The sequence below is a fragment of the Nyctereutes procyonoides genome, unplaced genomic scaffold (genome assembly GCF_905146905.1).
Source record: "Nyctereutes procyonoides isolate TBG_1078 unplaced genomic scaffold, NYPRO_anot_genome, whole genome shotgun sequence".
NCBI lineage: Eukaryota > Metazoa > Chordata > Mammalia > Carnivora > Canidae > Nyctereutes > Nyctereutes procyonoides.
This window is the reverse complement of record NW_026575032.1, coordinates 16072034-16093297: the sequence shown is the minus strand read 5'-3', so window position 1 is coordinate 16093297 and position 21264 is coordinate 16072034. Positions and strand designations below refer to the sequence as shown.

The 21264-nt window shown below is 43.4% G+C and overlaps 2 long non-coding RNA genes across 4 annotated transcripts; both read left to right on the top strand.

Annotated features, from left to right (window-relative positions):
- The first annotated feature begins 146 nt into the window (after window positions 1-146).
- LOC129504356 (uncharacterized) lies at window positions 147-8257 on the top strand. Of its 3 annotated transcripts, XR_008663338.1 has the most exons (5): window positions 152-212; window positions 1343-1715; window positions 2819-2877; window positions 5556-5698; window positions 8106-8257. It is a non-coding gene; the product is annotated as an uncharacterized LOC129504356 (long non-coding RNA). The 3 variants fall into 3 exon arrangements; XR_008663337.1 differs by lacking the exon at window positions 1343-1715 and having other exon boundaries at window positions 147-212; XR_008663339.1 differs by lacking the exon at window positions 152-212 and having other exon boundaries at window positions 1141-1715.
- Window positions 8258-14784: 6527 nt separating this feature from the next.
- LOC129504384 (uncharacterized) lies at window positions 14785-19553 on the top strand. Its single transcript, XR_008663347.1, has 3 exons — window positions 14785-14905; window positions 15182-15231; window positions 19293-19553. It is a non-coding gene; the product is annotated as an uncharacterized LOC129504384 (long non-coding RNA).
- Window positions 19554-21264: the final 1711 nt, after the last annotated feature.

The window sequence follows — 21264 nt, the reverse complement described above, 5'->3', positions numbered from 1 at the left end:
TGCGGCTGCGGGACGCCGGGGGCGGCCCTCGGGCAGCGGGCGGGCCCCGGGCTCCGCGTGCGGTGGAGGCTGTGCGCGGCCCCGGCGGACGAGGGGCGGCGAGAGGGCTTTAAGGAGACGCGCCTCCCCTTCCGCTGGCGGCAATGGAACCGCCCACAGGCTGGGCGTCGGGAGCCGCGCGGCTGTGGCCCCGGGGACACGTGTGCGTCCAGGTGGGGGCCGCGTCCGCCCGAGCGGCAGGGGCGGGGGAGGGCCCCGGGGAGGGCGTGCGGGTGCGGGCGGAGGGGGGCGGGGGAGGGCCCCGGGGAGGGCGTGCGGGTGCGGGCGGGGGGGGCGGGGGAGGGCCCCGGGGAGGGCGTGCGGGTGCGGGCGGAGGGGGGCGGGGGAGGGCCCCGGGGAGGGCGTGCGGGTGCGGGCGGGGGGGGCGGGGGAGGGCCCCGGGGAGGGCGTGCGGGTGCGGGCGGAGTAGGGCCCCCGGGGAGGACGTGCGGGTGCGGGCGGAGGGGGCGGAGGGGGGCCCCGGGGGAGGGCGTGCGGGTGCGGGCGGAGGGGGCGGAGGGGGGCCCCGGGGAGGGCGTGCGGGTGCGGGCGGAGGGGGCGGAGGGGGGCCCCGGGGGAGGGCGTGCGGGTGCGGGCGGAGGGGGCGGGGGAGGGCCCCGGGGAGGGCGTGCGGGTGCGGGCGGAGGGGGCGGAGGGGGGCCCCGGGGGAGGGCGTGCGGGTGCGGGCGGAGGGGCCGCCGGGTCCCGGGTCCCCGAAAGCCGCCCGCGAGGCCCGGGTGGGTGCTGCGGCCGAGCCGCGTAGGCCGGCGCTTCTCCCCTGGGCCGCGTTTTACTCACGCAAAGGGGCACGAGGTGGCAAGAAAAACCAGGCCGCAAGGCTCTGATGGAAACCGGCGCTGGAAGATCCCCGAGCTTCGCAGTAGAGGTTACAACAGGCTTGAGGGGGGAAAAAGAAAGGAGACTTTGAAAGTAAAATGTTCAAGAGAGAGGGGAAAAAGCCAGGCTCGAGGATTCCGGGAGGTTTCCTGGAACCGGCCTTCGAGTTGGGCCTTGACTGGGTGTAGGTTTCAGCACCGGGAAGGCGGCGGGGAGGGCGGGGAGGGCGGGGAGCGGGGTGCGGGGAAAGGAGAGGAGCAGAGCGCCCGCGGCGAATTCGGGGAAACCCGGACTCTTAGCTCTGTAGGATGGAAGCTAAGGAGCCAGATGCATAGATGGACCCTAGTGTGGATGGCACAGGTGATACCAGGCGTGATTGGGTAGGAAACGTGGCTTGGTAATGTTTTGTGAGCTATGCAGAGATAGGAGGGTCATGTTTTATTTATTTATTTTTACTGTTTTAAAGATTTTATTTATTCATGAGAGACACAGACAGAGGCAGAGACTCAGGCAGAGGGAGAAGCAGGCTCCATGCAGGGAGCCCGACGTGGGCCTCGATCCCGGACCCCGGGGTCACGCCCCGGGCCGAAGGCAGGCAGACGCTCAACCGCTGAGCCACCCGGGCTGCCCAAGGGTCATGTTTTAAATGGAGGTCTTGTGTCTCTGCCACATGGAAAGGCGGGAGAAAATAGACCAGCTGAGATGAAGGATCTTTCTGGATCAGCATCTGGTATTGCAGAAGAATGGATGGAAGAAGCATCTCCCATTGGGCGGGAAATGGCTGACCAGGAGTGGAAGCGGAGGGACGGTGACCCGAGACTGGATTCCTCTTTCAATGAGTTATGAGCCAGAAATGTTTTCTTGGTTTTCCCATGATTTCCCTGATTTCTCCTATCTTGTGGAATTGGAAGCCTTTCATTAGCAAGGATATTCAAAACATTTTTCAGACCCAGGTTATAGGTCTAATACCCACAGGGTATGGATGAGTCACCTGGCACAAGTTGATCACAACTCTAGGAGATAATCTCCTTAGCAAATCCTTAAGTTCTCTTGGTCTCCATTTCCTTATCTATAAAACATAGAATCATACTTCAGTCATTACATGAAATAAAAGGTGATAAGAAAATTAGCCCATAAAAAGTGGGCTAATATAACAATATGTTGAACTAGAATCTAGGTAATGGGTATGTGGGTGTTCATTTACGATTCTTTTTCTTTTCCCTATGTTTGGAAATACTCATAATTTTTTTTTTTTTTGGAAATACTCATAAGTGCGGAAAAGTGCTCTGAAAAGTTAAGTGCTGTTCAAATATAAACTCATTAAAAGGATTTCAAAGGACAATTCTACGCTGGGAGTGCATCAGTACTATTACTTTTATGATATACTAACCCTGTCTATTTTAAACAATCAGAAAAACATAAAACCTACTTAAAAAATTCATCCAGTAAACATTTGTTGAGTGCACGGTATGCCCCAGGCCCTATGTTAGGGCATGCAATAATGGACTGAACAGTCTGTTCACTGTTGAGTGGGTGAGACATTGTATAAACACGAATATAATTACCCGATAGTAAATACAGAATCATGATAGGAGCAAGATACCATGGAGACACAGGAAATACCTAGTTGCCTGGAGAAGTCAGGGGAGGCTTTTGGAACAAGGTGACTTCTAAGCAGAAAGGGATGAGGGATGATATCCCCTGAGAAGAGCGAGGCAAAGAAAGGAGGGATGTTCCAGGAACAGCAAGTACCACGCTTTGATAAGGCTCGAGTGCAGGGTGCCCATACGGGAGTGGCAGAGATGAGGTGGAAGCAAGAACCAAAGTGTGAGAGGCTCTCAGTAGAGTTTGGACTTTATCCTGAAGGCTCTGAAGAACCTCTGAAAAAATAAGCAGATCGTTTGCACTATCCTGGTTGCATTTTTTTTTTTTTTTTTGAAAGATCATGCCGTCAGCAGTGGGAAGATGGACTGGAGACCAGGGAAGAGTAAGAAAATGCAGGTGAGGAAGAGCATGTGCTGGGTGGGAATCCCAGGAGGAGAGGCAGGGCAAGCATGCCTATTTTTAAAAAACAAAACACAACACAGGTGATTCTGACGCACATCTCTCTTCCTCTCTCAGCAAATAAATTGGGGGCAGTGATGGTGGAAAAGAGAAGGGTTTTAAGAACTATGATGGAAACAGGAACCACAGGGCTGAGTGGCAAGTTAAATCTAATGGTCGAGGGAGGAAAGGACAGAGTCTAGGTCTGACTTGGGTGAGGGTGGAAAGCAGTACCAAATAAGGAAAAGAGGTGGAAATGCTGCTCTCCAGGGAGCACTGAAGGTCAGCACATATAATCGTGATGTGCTCATGGAACTCCCAGGTGGAGTCACTTTGTAGACAAATAAAAACTATGGACTTGGAGTTCATAGGGTCAGGGGCAAGCACTTTCAAGAGCTCCGGAGCTGAAGCCTTGGATAGTGAGGTCACCCACAAAAAGTCTTTTGAGTGAGACAGGAAAAGCGTTAAGGAGGAGATCCCTGGAAACACGTACCTTTAAGGATTGGTAGAAGGGAGACTCGACACCTGGTCAGAGGAGAACAAGGAGAGGCTGGTGTCTAAAAGTAAGGGGGCAAAAAGCTTTGGGGCACCTGGGTGGCTCTGTTAAGTGTCTGCCTTCGGCTCCTGTCATGATCTCAGGCTCCTGGGATCGAGTCCCTTCCTGCTCAGTGGGGAGCCTGTTTCTCCTCCCTCGGCCCCTCCCTCCAGCTTATAGGCTCTTGGTCTTTCTCTTTCAAATGAAATCTTAAAAAAAGTTTCTAGAAGGATGTAGTAATGATGAACACTCCCAAGAAATCAAGGTGGGGACTGAATCCTTTGACAGAAGGCGGGTCTTTAGCTACTGTGAATAGTTGTAGACAGGCATGGGAGTGGTGGAGGAAATCAGATTGCACGGATTAGTGGGGCTGGAAGGCTGGAGGTCCATGAAAAACAATGGGATAAAGCCCCAAGTGAGTTTTCTTTGTTTCTTGATATTGGAGCAACCTCAAAATAGAAGCTGAGGAGAGGGTGCCCACTAAACGTAGGAGACGTAGTTTTTCTGCTGTTGAGACTTTGTGCTTAGCGCCATTGTTGGCCTGGGAATTCTGTGACTCTGTCTACTAGCTAATCTCTGTTTACTAACATCAGCTGTCTGAAGCAAAGCTACACAAAAAGAGCACGGTGAAGGCTGGAGGGCAAGGGAAATCTCTCTCCCTCTTTTTTTTTTTCTTTTCCAGATAATCTCTATGCTCAACATGGGGCTCAAACCACCCCAAGATCAAGAGTCACATGCTCTATCTACTGAGCCAGCCAGGCATCCTCTCTCCTTTTTCTAATAAGGCCATCAGTCCTTTTGGATTAGGGCGCTATCCTTATGACCTTATTTAACCCTAATTACCTTCCTAAAGGCTTTATCTCCAAATACAGTCATGTTGGGGGTTAGGGCTTCAGCATATGAATTTTGGGGTACACCAGTCGGTAGCACTGTCAAAGATCGGAAATACATCAGTTGGTTAGTAATCAAACAAAATGAAACAAGGTAAACAACGCTCAAGTTGTCACTTTAAGTTATTCTTTCGTTTTTATTAACAGTTAATAAAGTGAGTTCATTATTTTTAACTAGCCTCCACACCCAATGTGGAGCCCAATGCAGAGCTCTCGAACTTACAACCCTGAGATCAAGACCTGAGCTGAGATCAAAAGAAAGACACTCAACCGACTGAGACACCCAGGTGCCCCAATAAACTGAATTTAATAACAGATATTATCTTGAGCATATTTAAAAATGCAGAAAAATCCCAATTGTTTTGACTAGATTTTTTATAGTTAATAAATTCACTTGAATATCTATGTTAGACTCCTTTGGAGTTTTTTCATTCATTATATGCTTTTTTCTCAGAAGGTCACACTTTTTGTAAGTTGTCTTTTCAGAGGCTGGATCATCAGGCATCCTGAGTCAGGAGAATGTGTCTCACATCTCCTGTAACTGCAAGCAGGTTTGATTGCTCTGGACCCCATAACTGCTGTGGGGCTGGGGTCTTGCTTCCCATAACATGCGTCCAGCTCGCAGCTGATGTGCCCTGAGCGAGCCAAGGTCAAAGAAATCAGATTCCTGCAAAATGTAGGACTACTTTGCGGAGTAATTGAATTTGGCTCGGTAACTCCACACAGGCCTTATAAATTCTCTGAGAACGGCACTGCTGCCTGCCGTCCCTTCCTCCTTTCCTCCCTGCCCACTTTCTCTGCATCTTGCCTCAGACCTGCTGTAGGATGACCGCTCTCTCAGCCTCCTCCAAGTCCTTCCTGTTCCCTTCACAGACCTTGCCCTAACAAATCTTTTGCATGTGTTAAATGCCAGCTCACAAATCTCAACAAGATGAAACTGAGCTTGTTGCTCACTGTTGCACAGGAGAGTTACCACCTCCAGAAAGCTTTGTTGTGTCCCAAAGGGGAAAGGGTGAGGCCTGTTTCTATGGAGATTTTGAACTCTGATTTAAATGCAGGTCTACCAAGGAGGAGATCAGTCAGGTTCAATTTGTGATATAGTGATTTAGGATTGGTGGAAATGGGGAAGGATTAGTGAGGCTGGGGAAGAGTGGTGGTAGGAAAAATGTCAACGGTTTCTATTAAAGAGTTGATTTTTCTTCTTTTTTAAGGTTTATTTGAGAGGGAAATCGAGTGAGCACATGTGGACACAGAGAGGGAGAAGCAGACTCCCAGCTGAGTGGGGAGCCCAATGCAGAGCTCCATCCCAGGACCCCAGGATCATGACCTGAGCCCAAGGCAGATGCTTAATCCAGTAAGCCACCCAGGTGCCCCCAGTTGATGATTTTTCAAACAAGTTCCTGAATGAACAATAAAGTCATTTGCCCGGACAAGAGGCTTCTGGAATAGTACAGTTATGCCAATGAAGACAATGGAACACTAAGTCAGGTTACTGTAGACCTGGGTGGGGGGGTGGGGGTGGCTGGTTTAGGTTTCACATTCATTCATTTTAGGTTAATTACTTGGCCTCTACTTCTTGGAGGACAGACTTACACAGCTACAAATATAAAAGCAAATTTCAAAAACCTTTCCTTGTTTTGTCTCAGTAATGGACAAACTCTTGTAGCAGTCCATGACCAGAAATTAGATTTTAATCTTTTATTCTTCATGGCATCAAGGAATCATCAGATTTCCTCTTTATTCCTGAACTGTAACATCCAAAGCTATTTCATGGTCTTACTCTTGCAAGGTAAGGTTCAATGATGCCATATGAAATTATTATTCCCTGCTTCCAATTTATGGGCCAAATATTGTTTTTCATGATTAAAATTAAAACTTGGCGATTAGCTCAATAAGAAGCTCTTCTTATTCTTTAATAAATAAGTACATAAAGCAAAATATCTCTAAGTCACCAACTTTTGTTATAATTCATGTATATCATAGAAAAAGGAATGTAGCAAACAGGGTAACGAAATGAAGAAAGGTGAGAAATGTTTTAAAACTGCAGGTTCGTACATGCTGCTGTTTACATCTGGAACAGGTTCTCCCTCACATCAGGCACAGCAGCTGCACTTGCCTGATGCCTCCTTGGCAGATGCAGCCCTGGGCATGCTTGGCACAGCCCATGGGGCAGCAGGGGCAGCAGCTCTGCTTACAGCATGTGCACGAGTGGGCACAGATGCAGGAGCCACGGGGGTAGTGGGAGCAGTTGGAGTCCCTTTTGAGCCAAAGTGAGGAATGAGGTCCAGAGCAGGTAATGCTGAGAGACACTGGTGCGGCTGGAGGCGTGGTCCATTTCTCCCCCCCCCCTTTTTTTTTTTTAATGATTTCATCTATTCATGAGAGAGAGGCAGAGACACAGGCAGAGGGGAGAAGCAGGCTCTCTGCAGGGAGCCCGAAGTGGGACTTGATCCCAGGACCCGGAGCCGAAGGCAGACGCTCAACCAGGCGTCCCCATTTCTCTGTATTTTTACTTTTTAATTTTTTCTCTGTTTTTATTTTTCCTCTTTTTTTTTCTCTCTCTTTTTTCTCTGTGTTTTTAAAGAACATTCATAGTATGACTGAAATCTTCAAAGCTTTACAAAGAGGACAGCCTATTTAGTTCATCGGTTTGAGATTGTGTTTAGCTGATAAGAAACCTGAAATAACTGGCTTAAAACATAAAGATAGTGCTTCCTTTTTTTTCTTATTTAAAATAGCATAGAAGCAGGCAGTCCAGGGGTTGGTGTGGTTGACCAGGAAAGAATTCACTGACCATTTAAGCAAACGGGGATTTTTTTGGGCAATTAGAATTGTGATTCAGAGACAGATTCAGGTAGAAACCTGACTTGTGTTCCGAGGAAGAGGAAGAAGGGGCAGAGTTATGAAGATGAAAGGTCACGAATGCAATCCTTATTTAGGATCAGTGAGCCAAACAGGGATGTGAAAGTCGGTCAACTGGGATTGGTTGGGTTAATATGCAAAAGAGGAATTGAAACTTGTCCTCAGATTGAATTGGCTCCTTTTGAAGTGAGAAATGTGAAAAGTCATTCAGGTGTCCTGGTGAGAAGAGAGTTGAGTCCAGGCTGAGAGCCTGCCCCTGGCAAAGGGTTCATAGTTTCTCAGGTGATGACTTGCATAAATTCCTCCCTTATGGCCTATCTAATCTATTTAAAGAAACTGAAAACAGTTTAGGTTTTTTTTTTTTCTTTTTAAGATTTATTTATTCATGAGAGAGAAAGAGAGGCAGAGACACAGGCAGAGGGAGAAGCAGGCTCCCCGCGGGGAGCCCGATGAGGGACTAAATCCCAGGACCCCAGGGTCGCGACCTGAGCCAAAGGCAGATGCTCAACCACTGAGCCGCGCAGGTGTCCCCCTCCTGGTCCTATTTAAAAGAAACTCTTAGCTAGGCTTGCTTGCTCCATTTTGAAATCTTTTACATCTCCACATCACCTGAGATTGTGATTCTGATGATGGATAGTTGGAAGACAAGGATCCCCGCCTTTGGAGGAACTCATCCTTTAAAAGATTTTACACCACGCTGGAAGGAGCCCTCCACCCTTTCCCACGTGATAGATGACAAAGACCTGATCAGATGACAGGCACATGTTTGATCAGATTAAAACACCCCACCCACAAGCTCATAAAAACCCCTAGACATAGAAACTCCCCATGGCAACGTTCTTGGGTCCCATCCCCCTTTGGGAGCTTTGTACTATCACTCAATAAACTTTGTTCTGCAGCCCACACTCCATCTGGTCCATCTCTTCATTCTTTGAAGCAGCGTGACCAAGAAGCACGGGCATCGAAGGAAACGAAATCCTGCAATGGGATGCCTGGTGGCAATGGGATGCTCGTTCTCTGTGTCTCTCATGAATAAATAAAATATTTTTTAAAAAACCCTACAATGATTCCTTGTATCTTTCTGCTCTATCACCCACTGAACAGAGTTTCCAGCCTTCAGTTTACCTCATTGTTCAAGATAGGGCTGTTGGAGCCATCATGTTCACACCGTAGGCAGGAAGCAGAAGGAAAACAAAGGACCACACCAGCTATTTGTTCCCATTTTCAAAGAGCTTTCTTTAAAGGACTTCCAACAAGTTCCATGTAGATCTCATTAGTCATTTGGCCACACCTGTCGGCCTCTAGAGAAGAGTAGAAATGAGGGCTTCTAGTGGAGCGCATGGTCTTCAAACAAGCAAGAGAACCTGACATTAGATTGGCAACTAGTAGTTTCTGCTATATATGAGAACCGAGGAAGTGCAACTTTTATATTTGGAGTAAGCATGTGATAAGTCATCAAAGCTTAAATTGTGTCATGGTAAATAATACCAGAGGATGGGATGAATATAGGAACATCCTCATTTACCCGTGCTGTACCCGTGCTGTTACAATCTGCTATGGAATCTAGCTGCTTGAGTGTCGGAACTGATAATAATAATGATCAAAAAAATAAACATTCCCTATTTCATTTCTTTTCTTAAAGCCTTTTTAAATTTTTTTTTTATTTATTCATGAGAGACAGAGAGAGAGAGGGAGAGAGGCAGACACAGGCAGAGGGAGAAGCAGGCTCCATGCAGGGAGCCCGACATGGGACTTGATCCCAGGTCTCCAGGATCAGGCCCTGGGCTGAAGGCGGCTGCTTTATTTCATTTGTTCTTTTTTTTTTTTTTTCATTTGTTCTTAAAACAAATATTTAAGTGTCTTCCGTCTGTCAGGCACTGTTCGAGATGCTTGAGATCTACCAATAAACCAAGATTCTTGCCCTTGTAGAGCTTAGATTCTAAAAAGAGTATATAGATAATGAACAATAAGTAACTATTTCTTTCAAAAAAAAAAATTTTGTTTGAGAGCAAGGTAGTGAGGGCAGGCTCCACGCTGAGCGTAAGCCCTATGTGGGACCTCATCTCACAACCCTGAGATCATGACTTGAGCCTAAATCAAGAGTTAGACACTTAACTGACTGAGCCACCGGCATATGCCCCACTAAATATTTCAATGATGAAGACCTAACTTAGAAATTTCAGGTCTTAAATTATACTTTGTAGGACACTAAATCTATCTTAACTATCTCTATCAAATGACAAAACTACAATTTAGTAACCAATTTGATGTCCATTATTCAAGGGAAACCAATCTGTGTATGTCTAGGGAAGTACAGTGCCTCAAGAGCAATGGAGTGCTCTTCCCGAGGGATTTGGGGCAAGAGCGAGTCTCACAGAGCTTTAGAAGGAGCAACTGAGAAACAGCATGATTAGCTCAGAAGATCAGGGATTTCCTTATAAGGCTAGCAGGTTCGGTCTTCTAGGGTAAGGTAAGCTAGCTAAAGCTGAGTTGGATGGTTATGATTGGTGTATGGTGGGATTCCATGACAGGTGTTTCTGGTCCATGCAGGCTGACTTGAGTTTAGATTTGTGACTTGGACTGGGCCACTGGGTAACCTTCATTTTGTGGGTCCAGTTATATGAAGTAAATTAATGATATCACTACTCCATATAAGTGTAAATTGGTACAACTTCTTGACAAATGCTATGAAATGGTCATATCCTTTGATTCATTAATTTTAATTCTTAGGAATCAGAATCTACCACAGGAAATAATCCTAAACACCACAGGCTTTCTGCATAAAGATATTAATCTTTTTTCCCCATTATTTCAGATAGGGAAAAACTGGAAGCAATCTATACATCCAGTGATAAGATAATGGTTGAATAAACTGATACCTCCATTGTCATTAAATTATGTTTATGAAAACTACTTAATGGCATGGAGGAAAAAAAAATGGCATGGAGAAATGCTTCTAGTGTTTAGTGACAAAAACCCAAAACACCTACAGAGCAAAATTATTGGAAGAAAATACACTGAAATATTAATAGTGATTATCTATGAAGGTTGAGGTCCTTATCCCCCCTACTTGGATACATACATTTTTTTCTTATTTTCTTGATTGGTCATTTATAAACAGGTAAAAATAAGAAATGAACACAATTACTGGAGACTGATTTATTGTTCTGAGGTGGGTACTAAGTAATTGACCTCCACAAGTGTTGACCTCACATTGTTATGCATCTGTTGTCTTTCTGTCTATACAAAGATCTGCTATAAGTTTTTCGTAACCGGTCCTGCTAATCATCTAAGTAAATTGAAATCATATCAGGTTTTGACTAGTTCTAAGGAGAAGAAGAAAACCAGCACTTCCACTGATGGAGTAGTCCAAGCTCCTTCAGTGTAACAGGAAGAACTTTCAGAGATTATCTGTGCAATCTTTTGTATTCACAAATGAGGAAAAAACAGAGGCCCATAAGGTTAGGCTGATAATAGCTAAACAGGAAACGGGAGATAGGGTTACTGACTTTCTGAAAAATCAAGCCAATCTCTAAAGTCCAACCAGAGCTTCATGATTCAATTCCCCAGTACTGGCTATAATTTAAAAAGAAAAGAAAAAAACAAGCTATCTGAGAATGCTGATGGTTAGGGGAAGGAGAATAACTAGCTGTCAACTCGGTATTTGGACATCTGCTTGAATATGGAAACAGATGATTTAAGGTTTTCGTTTTAACAGCTTTTTTGAGATAAATACCATAACAGTTCACCTGTTTAAAGTATACAACGCAATGGGTTTTAATACACTTGCAAAATTGTGCAACCATCACGGCACTCAATTTTAAAACATTTTGATGATCCTAAAAAGAAATCCCATAGACACTAGCAGTTACTTCTTCATTTCTCCACAAGCCTATCCCCGAGCAACCATGAATCTCCTGTCTCTATAGATTACCCTATCATGGACAGTTCATACAAGTGGAGTCATGCAATATGTGGTCTTTTGGGTCTGCTTCTTTCACTTAGCATAATCTTTTCAAGATTCAGGTACTCATTCATTGTCATGGCCAAAAAAGTTCTATTATAAGGATATACTGCATGTTGTGTACCATTTCGGTTGGTATATTTGAGTTGTTTCCACTTTTTGGCTATTACGAATAATGCTGTTGTGAACATGTGTGTGCAAGTTTTGTGTGGACATATGTTTTCCTTTCTCTTGGATTTATACATTAGAATGGAATGGCTGAGCCATATGGTAACTCTATATTTAGCCTCCTGAGGGATTGTCAGACTATTTTCCAAAGCAGCTGTACCATTTTACATCCTACCAGCCATGTAGGAGAGTTCCTATCCACCCACCCCCCCTTAGCAGCAAGTGTTACTGTTTGTTTATAGCCATTTTAGCTAGTGGGTATGAATTGATGTTTTATTGTTTTTGATTTGCATTTCCCTAATTATTGATGATGTTCAGGGAAATGTTTATTCATATTTTTGTGCCCATTTAAAAAATTTGGATGATTTGTCTTTTCATTATTGAGGGTTTTTTTTTTTAAGATTTTATATATTTGTTCATGAGGGACAGAGAGAGAGAGAGGCAGAGACACAGGCAGAGGGAGAAGCAGGTTCCCCACAGGGAGCCTGATGCGGGACTCAGTCCCAGGACCCGAGGGTGACACCCTGAGCCAAAGGCAGATACTCAACCACTGAGCCACCCAGCACCCCTATTATTGAGTTGTAAGATTTATTCTTATATTCTATAGAAGGCCTTTATCAGATATAATCTTCACAACTTTTTTCCTATATTTTAGGGTTGCAGAAAATAGATAAGTCAGACCAATTTCCTACAATACCGTTTCCAATTATATTATACTCTGTTGAATAGCTTGCAGTTTTGCCCTGGTACTTTCTCTATAGAGTCTAAACATCTCCAACCTTCCAGGTCTCACACTACCCTGTCAGCATTCTATTCAGGTTAGTTTTCTCTCTCTAGAAATTAGACCAGAGATTCTATGTCATGTAGGAAAGCAAAGAGAGTTGGGATGCCATCTTGGGCTTTCTGCCACAGACATCTGTCCCTCCATCTCCACAATATGTGGGCAACAAACCAGGTTTGGACAATTGTAGGCAGCTAGACTGTTAAGAGCATTCTGTCTTGTAGGCTTCAGGTTGCATGGCTCTATTATTAAGCCGAACTCCTCTTTATTGATCGTGAAGTAGCAAAATAGAGACTCAGTTATACAGACGATTGACAAGATTGGAAATTTAGAAGATTAAAACCGATAGTCCAAACCAGCCATTCAAAATGTAAATAAAACAAAACAAAATGTAAATAAATAAGCAGAGAAAATATTACATTGCAATTATGAATATAAACATGATAGGATAGATCCTTTTGACTAGTTATCAGTCTCCAGCTGACTGAATCTCAAGCCTACCATGGCAACCAAAATTTATTTAAATCCCCAGTGCCCATCAGTGATACCTATAACAATAAAAACAAAAACAACAGAAAAACAACCCTATAACATTCCAATTGGTTTAACGATTGGAAGTGTGGATTCCACACTTCCTTGGAGGTGTTGTTTTGGGAATAAGAGACCAATTGAAAAGTTTCTCTGTGATTATCTCTGTAATACCCCGCAGTGGGCTTGGAAAGGTAGATGTGACTATTTCAGTCCAAACTAATGACTTCACAGGGCCTACATACTGACACAGATCCTCTTCCTAATGGACTCTTGTATAAGAATAGTCCTCCCACTCAGAGCTCCTAATTAATCTGGCCTGTAGTTTGTTCTGAGCACATATCCAGTTCTGAGTCTTGCCCCAACAACATTTCTGCCTCATGGTCATTATGTTTTACATATATTTCTCTTTGGCCTCTTTCCCAGTTAAGGAAACGTGTGTCTCAGCCCAGTCCTCATCTCCCACGCCATGTATCATCAATTCTAAGGCACAGATTTGATTTTTTTCCTCACATTTTAATACCTTGGAATTTGAGATGGTTTCTTAAATCCAATGAAATTTGATATGTACATTCATCAGAGGTATAATTATAACCAATCTTTTCCCAGATCTTTTTTGAGATCTGGTTTTGTTCACCTAATGCTGACTGGGAAATTTATGGTTTTCCTGCCTTTTGCTAAATCCTGGTTGGGAAACCCTATGACAGGGTCATCATAGAACCCAGAGTCTTGGATCCCAAAGGACAGAACTTCTATAATTTTCAGGATGTCTTAGACATTTTTTCCCCAATGTCTAAATATTGTGTCTTCCCGTGCAGCAGATGCAAGGGTCCCAACCTTACTTTTTTATTTGGCTTAAATGTCATCTATTTGTAAGAGCCCAAGGCATTAGGAAGTGTAGTTTCCCATATATAATATTTCAGATGTTCCCTCCTCTGTTTTCCCCACCCAAACACCCTGAAAAACTGTGTTAATACTAAGGCAACCTGATTGAGCTGATTTTTATTAACATTAGAAAGTCTCTGAGCTACTTGTCCATATAAACTATAATCCATTTATCTCATTATAATCAAACTTTGGTACATGTTGCTAAGCTCTTTGCTATCTGTGCCCTAAAAAAAGAAATGTTTTTTATATATATCATTTGCAGATCTCCCTGTCAGATGTCTGGAACTAATTTGATAGTACTCCAAATTGTATTCCTAAACTTTTCATTAGCTTGTATAATAATTGTAGGGAGCAAACACCAAAATTGGTAGTATTCTAGGGAGCTTTATTTAAAATTGAGCCAGGACCTTTAAGCAGACACTATAATAGGATCTCATCAGCTGCATGATGCTCTGCAATTAAAACTTCCATCCATGAAAGATCTATCTGCAGAAAACTCTGGGACCTTTAGCATCAAAGGAACTGCTAGGCTGGAAGTATAATCACGAGTTAAGACTGTATGCTTTCAGGGCCACATAGAATTATTTGTCAGAATCAAGACCCTTCCTTGCAAATCAGCTGATATTCCTAAAGCTGTGTGAAATGGCTGGGAAATTATATTTTGTAGTAGCAATATTATTATTACATTGGGACTCTATTTAAATGGGATCACCAGTCATTTTCCAACTTTTAAAAACATCAGAACATTTCTATTAAAAATCATCATTAAAAAAATCAATTGGCAGTGTTAAAAAAACAAAATGGAATCAAGTAATTTTGAAGTTCTAACTGGCATTATTAAATGGTTAATGAAATTAAGTGTATTGGGCAGCATCCCATCAGTAAGGAGAGGACAGCTCCTGAGTTGTACAAAAGGTTTTAATAGGAAGGAGGGTGGGGCCGGGAAGCTATTAGCGAGAGAAAAGAAAGGCTTGTTTCAGGCCAGATCACAGGGGAGCGCGAGGGTCTTATTATGCAGATGACCTCATCTCCCTTGGGGGGATGGAGAAGGCCCCCGGGATGGATTATCTTATGGGTATTTATGGGAAAATGCCTGACTCACCCATTAAGGTTTCTCGTTTCTGGGGGAGGTTGAAACTGCAATTAGGTTAGGTATTAAGTCCTGGCTTGGTGACTTGGCCTGGCCCAAGTGACACCATTTGGGGCCTAGTTTTCTTTATAACAGCAGCTGGTACAAATCAATACTATGTAAGACAGGAGTACTATTGGGATGTAGAGGCTATAGGCTCCAAGCAGAGTAAACTCTGTAATTGGTGATAAGGTCAGAAAACAGACAGCTGTAACCAGAGACACCAAGTAACAACAAACAGGTGTGTAGTGGAAACGGTGCTGGGCAGTGGGGAAGGGGGTGCTTCTCAAGCTTGGCCAGTCCACAGGGACTAACCCATGATCAAATTTCTTCAGGTCTCTTGTTTAATCATAAAAATAAGTGCGAATCTGGTCTTGCTGTACACCATAACATGGCTATATTTGTGTTAAGTAAACTTGTTTTATTCCTAAATCCTGGAGCAAAATGTGTATCACATAAATATGCTGTGTGTATGGTGTGGCTTTGTTACAGGATTTCTTTTCCTTCTGTTCCCAAGGTTCTTGGCCACGCTGCTTCGAAGAACGGAGAGGTGGACCAGACAGAGAGGTGGGCAGCAGAACAAGGTTTATTGAGCCCCAGCACACAGCTCCCAAAGAGGGAGGGGACCCCAGAGAGAGTTTCTTCCTCTAGGGGTTTTATGGGTTTGTTGGCAGGCTGTTTTAATCCGATTAACCCTCTCTGGGCCGGCCACCCAATCAGGTTTTTGTCATCTACCTACCACATGGGAAAGGTTGGGGGGGTGCTCCTTCCCTCTTTGGGTGGGGCCTCCTGTCCCTGCCTGCCTCTCCTCTGGCTCTCCTGCATTAGCTTCAGAGAAGCTGGCATGGTGCTGAGCTCTATGCTGTTGTGCAGTGAGCTGGGCTGGGGGTGGGTGTTGGGAAGTCTGCCGGCTTTGGGGAGAGAGAGAGCAAGAGAGCTGAGGTGCAACAGTCCCAGCTGTAACTCCTACAAGCTGCGTGAATGTGGGCAAGTTATTTAAGCAGTCTGAGCTCTGCGCTTCAGTTTCCTCAGCTCTAAGATGGTCTCAGTATTGCCTATCATAGAATGGCTATTCATTTCCCCCTTCCTCTTAAGTAACAGCACCCTGGGTTTTAGCAGGACACAGGGTTCAAAGACTACATTTCCCAGCTGCCTTTGCGTGATGATGGGGCCATATAACTAAGTTAGCAGGTGTGGAAGGGACTGCAATAGAGTGCAGTTGTTTTCTGGAAGGTGGGTATGACCACTGGAACTCTGGAAGTCTTTTTTTTTTTTTTTTTAAGATTGTTTTTATTTAATCATGAGAGACAGAGACAGGCAGAGACACAGGCAGAGGGAGAAGCAGGCTCCATGCCGGGAGCCCAATGTGGGCCTCGATCTTGGGACCCCGGGATCACGCCCTGAACCAAGGGCAGATGCTCATCCAGGTGTCTCTGGAAGTCCTTTTGAATCATGAGAAGAAGGGTAACACTCTACAGATGGTGGAATGGAACTGAAAGGACCACTTTACTTTTTTATTTTTATTTTATTTTTTAAAGATTTTATGTATTTACTCATGACAGAGAGAGAGAGAAAGAGAAGCAGAGACACAGGCAGAGGGAGAAGCAGGCTCCATCCAAGGAGCCTGATATGGGACTTGAACCTGGGACTTCAGGATCACACCCTGGGCTGAAGGCAGGGGCTAAACCGCTGAGCCACCCAGGGATCCCAGGACCACTTTACACACTGGCATACTACTCTAGAACCGCCTACCTCAGGTCATCTCTTACATGAGAGAAAATGAGATTTATGAAATACAACAGGAGGGAGAAAGGGTTCTTTTATATCAGTTGAACCTAATCCTAACAGATAACTCTCTCTCTGTCTCTCTCTCTCTCTCTCTATATATATATATATATATATATACACACACACACCCATACAAAATTATTATGTGTAACATATTAGTATATTACATGTATAGTATTAATCAAAGGAGATAAATTATCTAGACCAGGCAAGATCTGGAGCTCAATGAATAACTTCTGTAAAGTAGAATCTATTGATGATTTTGTCCTAAATCAATTATTACTGTGATTTTTGTAAAATAATTAATTTGACCCATCATTCTGTCTATATTAACTGGCATTCCATTTTAAAGAAGAGCCTTTCCTTTCCCTCACTAATGAATGTATGTATGTAAGTGAATATGTGTGTTTCTATGTATGAACTCATGGATACTTATTTTACTCTTATAGGTTAAATGCCATTATGTTTATTATTTATTTATTTTCATAATTATATTGTAGTGTATTTTGCCAGTAGGCTAGCTCTTGTGTCCTTTTCACATGTTCCTACCATTTTGGGGGCTTACCTTCATTTTCTGGCACAATACCTTGCCCCAACCCCAGAAGCATCCATTTCTTTAAAGAGGCCTGTTTTTTTTTTTTTTTTTAAAGAGGCTTGTTTTTTTTTTTTTTTCCAGTGGGAAGTGGTATCATTTCTTTTTCTTTTTTTAAGATTTTATTTATTTATTCATGAGAGACACACAGAGGCAGAGATATAGGCAGAGGGAGAAGCAAACTCCCTGTGGGGAGCACAATGTGGGACTCAATCCCAGGACCCCGGGGTCACATCCTGAGCTGAAGACAGATGCTCAACCACTGAGCCACCCAGGTGCCCTGGGATTATTTGTTTTTGAAGATTAATATTTTTTGGTTGCCTGAGTGGCTGAGTAGGTTAAGCACCCAACTCTCGATTTTGGCTTACATCATGATCTCAGGGGTCATGGGATAGAACCCCTCATCAGGCTCTGTGCTCCATGGGGAGTCTGCTTGAGATTCTCTCCTTCTCCCTCTGCCCCTCCCTCTGCTCACTGTCTCTCTCTCTAAAATAAATACATCTTTAAAAATGATTGACTTTTTGAACGATGAATATATTCATATGATAAAAAATAAAAAAGCATGAAAGGTGTCAGGGAATAAGAATGTTCTGTCCCCTTCAAGATTCTTCTAGCTGAACCAAGAATCAAATTGACATGAGGCAAATTAACAGGAGAAAATCAAATATAATAGTGTATGTCTGGGGAACCCACACAGACCCACACAGACATGGAAATTCCAAAGACAGTCAAGCAAAATGAGATATATATGTCATCCTGAGCCAAGGAGAGGGGGTAGGGAAGGAAGCAATCCTCAGGAAGATGACAAAGGGTAAATGTTTGGTACTTGAATGTTTGGTGGACCACTCAGAAACAATGGGACAAAGAGAGGACTTTGATCAAACAAGCCTTGCTAGCTTGCTCCCTGTCCATCATCCCTAGTTCATACCGTACTGTAGTTACCAATAGTGATAGCTCTCTTCCTGGAGCAGATTCTCTCTCTAAATTATTTTAGGCAGCTGTAGAGAAAGTAGAGATTTTCCTGAATCTGGTGGGTCTTGGTTGCTTTTTAACTCAAAATACTCTTCATGCCAAAGTGGCCCATCTTGGAGTGCTCTGCCTTTGGCCCCTACAGAGGTGATATTGTGAAAAATTAGCCTCTTCCATTGTTCCCTCACTCATATATTCAGTTCCCCTCTAGAGACCATCTCTGTTACCAGTTTCTTGTTTCCTTCCAGACACTCCACACATATACAAGCACACATGCCTGCATGTGCACGCACACATGTACACATTACTCAGCACCTAGCCTTTTTTACTTTATGTAGCTTGGAAATCTTTCCATATTTTGCCCTAATGCTATTGTTTCCATCCTACTTTCTTGGTCTATGATTATTGTATCTTGACTGGACTGTCCTAAGAGTACCCAGAATGATCTGACCAATGGCAAATATTAGTCAAAACTACCAAATACACGTCCCATTTTTAAGTTAGTGAACTGCCATTGTGGCTTATAGTGGATCTCTTGTGTGTTTGATTATCCTGTACTTGTCATCTCTCCTCCAGATAATAGCATTACCAATTACTATCTCATCCAATTCTGAAACCTGGTAATTACTCTTGCTGGATTTAGTAAATAAAATTGCAAGTGTTCAGTTAAATCTGAATTTCTGATAAACTAAAAATATATTTTTTAAGATTTTACTCATTTATTCATGAGACACACACACAAAGAGGCAGAGACACAGGCAGAGGGAGAAGCAGGCTCCCTGTGGGGAGCATGATGTGGGACTCAATCCCAGGATCCCAGGGTCATGCCCTGAGCTGAAGACAGATGCTCAAGCACTGAGCCACTCAGGCGCCCCAAAAATAATTTTTTTAATATAAGTATGTCCTGTGTAATATTTGGGAATATGGATACCACAAAATGATTCATTTGTTTGGGTCTGAAATTCAAATTTAACTGGACATCCTCTATTTTATCGGACAGCCCTACCTTCTCAGAATCTCTCAAAATAGCACAGACTGCTATCTGAGCTCCAGAATGCTCTGTCTCCCATTTGGCTTTCCAGCTTCATATTTCTCAGTCTCCCTTGAAGTTAGATAGAGCCAGGTTATTAAGTTTTCCAAAGAAATATAAGCAGACCATGGTATGTGCTACTTCTAAGCCTGCTCCATAAAATATCCTCTGTGCTTTCCTTGTGTGTGTGTGTGTGTGTGTGTGTGTGTGTATGTGCTTTCCTTTATATTCTTTCTTTCCTCCTCTCAGGGGCTGAATTTCCAATGATAGAAGTGGCCAGAGTGACTTGGGGAGTGATTTATTCAAGATATGGAGTCTCAGTCAGCCTGGGTCCCTGAATGACTATGTGAACCAGAGCCGTCACCAACTTGGGATCTCTGGCCCTGAATGTTATTTGAAAAGGAAAGAAGTCTGTTTTTGAATCACTAAGTTTTAGTGGTTCAAACTTGTTAGTACAGTTTGCCTTACTCTAGCTAACACACACATTTTAACTGTTTTTCTCAAATCTAAATGCCCTCTACCCTGTTGTGTGCTGGGGCTGCTTGTATTGGCTTGTGAGAGCCAATGGTGGAGCGTCTCTTTTCAGACCCTGTTCAATAACATCACATTTGTTGCTTGAAAAATGCCGTGCTGGGAATATTTACACCAGGGAAATGGACAGATACCCCAAAATCAGGGCTCCCCATCCCCACCAGAGCTGTTTGTTAAACATTTACCAGCACACCACTGCCCTTCACTGTATTTCACTCAGGTGCTTATCAGCTTATACTTGGCATATTTTGTTACCTCTTAAATGATTTCCTTGCCTTTCAATTTACCTTAAAAATCTCTTATACTTCCTTGATGGCTTCAAGTTTAGTTCAAATTCCTTAAGCTTCTCGCAATCCAGTGTCTTAAAAATTTGCCTCCATTTCTAAGTGAGTTTTGTCGAATGTATACACTTCTGTCATCACTGACACAATGAAGATGACAACATTTCCAACCCCCTGGAAAGTTCCCTTGTGCTCTTTCCTAGTAAAAACTCACCCCCCAAACCCTGACCTCGGGCAACCAATGATCTCCTATTTATTATTATAGACTCAATTTGTTTTTTCTAGAGTTAAGTGAAATATGTAGTATACACTCTTCAACATAATGCTTTTGTGATTCATGCATGTTGTGTGTCTCTTCAGGTCCCTTCATGTTATTACTGGAGAGTATTCTGTGTGCACTACAATTTGTTTATTCACTCACTGGTTTTTGGACATTTGAATTGTGTCCAGCTTTGGCTTTTAAGAATAAAGTGCTATGGATGTTCATGTGCTAGTCTTTGTGTGGACATATGTCTTCACTTCCTTTGGATAAATGCCTATGAGTGGAGTTGCTGAATTGTGTGATAAATGTACATTCATGAAAAAAGACAAATTACTTTTCAAGTGGCTGTTTCCCAGGAAGACAGTCTCATTCTAAGAAGATAAGTTAGAGGTTTATTTTTAAAGTAAGTTTATTATCTCTTTTTATTGTATATATATATATATATATATATATATATATATATATATATATATTTTAAAGATTTTATTTATTTATTCCTGAATGACACAGAGAGAGAGGCAGAGACACAGGCCGAGGGAGAAGCAGGCTCCCTGCGGGGAGCTTGATGAGGGACTTGATGTCAGGTCTCCGGGATCACTCCCTGAGCCAAAGGCAGACACTCAACCACTGAGCCACCCAGATGTCCCTTCTGTTTTTATTATAAATGATGCATGAATACAGGCTCACTTTAAGACATTAAATCGTTCAAACAACAGAAGGACAACCCTCACTTGTGACTCCTCCTTCCCTCCCAGGTAATTCACATCAGTTTCCTGGGGAGGAGCCTACCCAAGGCAACTGGGAGAAGCAGTTCCTGGGCCGCCAGGGTGGAAAGGAGACGGGGTACCTGAGTGGAATAGCACTGGAGCAACCGAGTCTCTTTCTCAGTTGCTCCTTTGGCTTGCTAGCTTCGAAAGGATTGCTTTTCACTTTTGCAGCATGATTATGTTTAGAGAAGGACTGGCTATTTAGAAGCAAATATGCTTTTTCCTAGAATACACAGTGTTTGAGAAACAAGCAGATTCTTCCTTCTGGTGCTCATTTTTTTTAGACTCCATATGAACCACACCCCCCTGTGTGTAACTCGAAAGAAGTTTAAGTTTCTTTCTTTCTTTCTTTCTTTCTTTCTTTCTTTCTTTCTTTCTTT